This window comes from Myotis lucifugus, unplaced genomic scaffold (genome assembly GCF_000147115.1).
Source record: "Myotis lucifugus unplaced genomic scaffold, Myoluc2.0 scaffold_14, whole genome shotgun sequence".
Taxonomy (NCBI): Eukaryota; Metazoa; Chordata; class Mammalia; order Chiroptera; family Vespertilionidae; genus Myotis; species Myotis lucifugus.
This window is the reverse complement of record NW_005871062.1, coordinates 8,524,772-8,528,387: the sequence shown is the minus strand read 5'-3', so window position 1 is coordinate 8,528,387 and position 3,616 is coordinate 8,524,772.

Genomic DNA, 3,616 nt, shown 5'->3' with positions numbered 1-3,616 from the left:
TGTTTAGAGAGAGTGGAAAGAAGGAGGAGAGACAGAGGAAGGGAAACAGCAATGTAAGAGAGACACATTCATTGGTTGCCTCTCCTATGCACCCCAACTGGGGCTGGGAATTGAGCCTGCAAACAAGGTAGGTGCCCTTGACTGGAATCAAACCTGGGACACTTTAGTCCTCAGGCTGATTCTCTATCCACTGAGTCATATTTTTATATTAATTACAGATTGAAATGATAATGTTTGAATACATCAGGTTAAGCAAAATATTACAATTAATTTCATCTGTTACAATTAATTTCATCTGTTGCTTTTCACTTTTTGAGTGTGGCTGGAAACCACAGGGAAAGAGGAAATATGTCCCAGTGAGTGTATCTCTGTGTGTGTGTGTGTGTGTGTGTGTGTGTGTGTGTGTGTGTACGTATACTGGAAGTACTGCTGTTTTATGGATAGGAATCTAAATGTTATAGCATACCCAAGTGTAGTAAATATTAAAAACCTGCAAATAACAGGATTACTTCTATTATATTCTAGGATATTTTTACCCCTCTGGCTCTATTTTTGTTCATCAGTTTATGTTGTTCATTAAATTCTACAAATGAGAGAGATCATATGATATTTCTTTTTCTTGGACTGGCTTATTTCACTTAGCATGATGTTTTTAAAGCCTATTTTGTAAAATATTAGTATTGCTACTCCAGCTTTTTTTCTTTTCCATTTGTATGGAAAATTTTTTTCCTTAACTTTCATCCTGTGCATGTCTTTTGCTTTGAAGTGGGTCTCTTATAGACAGCATATAGTTGGGTCATGTTTTTGCATCCATTCTGCTACCTTACACCTTTTGATTGGAGTATTTAATCCACTTACTTTTAGAGTTATTATTGAGAGGTACTTATTTACTAGTATAGCCATTTTAATTCTATATGGCTAGGTTTGTCTCTCAGTTTTTTCTTCTCAGCAATCCCTTACAGCAATCTCTTTACATTTCTTATAATGCTGGCTTGGTGGTGATGAACTCCTTTAGCATTTTTTTTTTTTTGTCTGGGAAGCTCTTTATTTGACCATCTATTTTGAATGATAGTTTTGCTGGATATAGTAATCTTGGTCTCAGATCCTTGCTTTCCATTACCTTGAGTACTTCATGCCATTCCCTCTGGCCTGTAGAGTTTCTGATGAGAAATCAGGTGTCAGCCGTATGGGAACTCCTTTGTCGGTAACAGTTTTCTCTTGCTGCCTTTAAGATTCTCTCTTTGTCTTTAATTTTTGGTATTTTAATTATGATGTGTCTGGGCATGGGTCTGTTTTGGTTCTTCTTGTTTGGGGTTCTCTGTGTCTCCTGAACTTGTGTGATGTTTCCTTTACCAGGTGAGGGAAGTTTTCTACCATTATTTCTTCAAACACCTTCTCTGTTCCTTTCTCCCTTTCTGCCTCTTTTGGCACACCTGCAATTCTGATATTGCTATGTTTCACATTGTCCCACAGCTCCCTTAAGCTTTCCTCCTGTTTTTTAATTGTTTTTTTTCTTTTTGTTTCTCTAATTGAGTGATATTTCCAACTCTGTCTTCTAATTCACTGATTCAATCCCCAACTTCCCTTAATCTGCTGTGTATTCCTTCCAACCTGTTCTTTATTTGTTATGTCATTATTTATCTCAGACTGTTCTTTTTTCCTAGTCACTATATCTTTTTTCATACTGTTGAGCATTTTTAACATCATTACTCTGAATGCTGATTCAGATAAATTTCTTATCTCTGGTTCATTTATCTTTTCTTCTGGAGATTTTGCTAGTTCTTTCATTTGGGGGTATTTCTTTGTTTCCTCATTTGGTTGTCTGTTTGGGTTTGTGACTGTGTATTAGGTAGATCCTCTACACCTCTCAATCTCTAGTGCAGGACGTGTTAAAGGCTCTTTCTGACAAATTGGATCAGGCAAAGATGCAAAGCCTCCAGAGACCACCTCTGTCTACAGCAGTGGTTCTCAACCCTGGCTGCACATTAGAATCACCTGGGAATCTTTTTAAAATTCTAATTTCTGGGCCTCATCCTCCGGAAATTCTGTTTTTTTGTTACTAATGTTGTGGCCCCACCCCATAATAAAGAAAAGATTCCCAGGTGATTGTAATGTGCAGCCCAGATTGAGAACCACTGGCCTACAGACTAATAAGATTCTGAAGTGAATTGCCCTAGGCAATTGTGCTCAGGTGTGGAGAGAGTTTTTTCAACAGGATGGGGCAGTTGCTTCTGCCTGGAGGTTAATTGTTACTTTTAATCTCTTAAGTGGCCTCAGGGCAAGGTGTTTTCCAATAGGGTGAGTTAACTGTCTTCCACCCAGGCAAGGCAGATGTCTATGTGGGAAAGATGTCCTCTGCTGTGTGAGGGAATGACTCAGCCCAGGAAACTTGGGTTGTCTGCCTTCTGTGCTCTATCCCCCGAGTCCTCAGTCCTGGGTTTTGCTCTCACAGCTCCAGTCTGCTTCATCCTCCCTCTGCCAGAGCACCAGGTGAGTGGCTTCACGGAGAATTTTTGTGCATTGACTCTTTAAGAGGGTGCCCAAACTTTCAGCATCCACTCCCATTGCTTTTCACAGCTAGATGTTATTTTCTCTGTTGGGGAGCCCAGCTTCAGGATTAGATCCCAGAGTTCTCAGTGGCTCCCTGTGGGGTTTTTTTTTAATAGGGTTTTAAAAGATATTTGTGTTTTGTACAGGTCCAATCAGTAGAAACTTCCTGAACCCCAAGCAGAAGCTGAAAGAGAAAAGCAAGAGTCCCAACCTTGAGGGATTTACATTCCAGCCTACCTGTCAATCATTGTCTATCTCTTAACAATACTATTAGGTTTCAGTTTCCTTATAAGTTTGCTTCCACACAGCTCCATAAAAGGAAGAAAAAGTTTGGCATATGATGCATGAACTATTAATATACCATCCCTCTCTCTCTCTCTGTCTTTTTTTTTTTTTTTTTTTTTTTTTTACTTAAATGAAGTCTTTGTTTTAAAAATATACATAGACCACTTTCTAGCCAGATCCCCAAAGGGCTTTAGGAATCTCATTGGTCTTTCATGTAGGTGATGTGGGGTTAGAGCCTTTTTTCCTGATCTAACAAGAATGGTAAACATGGAAGGCCAGGCAGGAAGTGTGAATTCAACTAATACAATTTGTATCATGGACTGTGACCCCAGGCTCCAAGCCTGGGGTAATTATTGGTGTGGCCAAGGACATCAGCTGGAGGGAAGGTGCTAGGAGAAATGGGAGAATAGAACAGTTTGTATATTCTGATTCATTTGGAACCAAGGAGGCAAACCAGAATCCAATCATGACCTCTTAGGAGCCTTGACCTGAGTGTTTATTATGATTTCTAGGGAAAGGGTTAGGTTACGTAAGTTTGCTTACGTGTACGTGTGAATATGAGTTGGTTCAGCTGTCTAAGATTAAGACATTAGCAAATCCCATCCAAAGTGCTGACTCATGGAAATCCACATTTAGAGTTCAAGGAGATAAAATGGGACATTGTGTTTTAAATTCTGGTCCAAGGTTCAGATTGTGATTACAAAACCAGTCAAATTGGCCTTACAGAGTCCTATAAGTATCCCATCCTTGCAGCTCCATTTACTGAACCATCCTGGTCTTG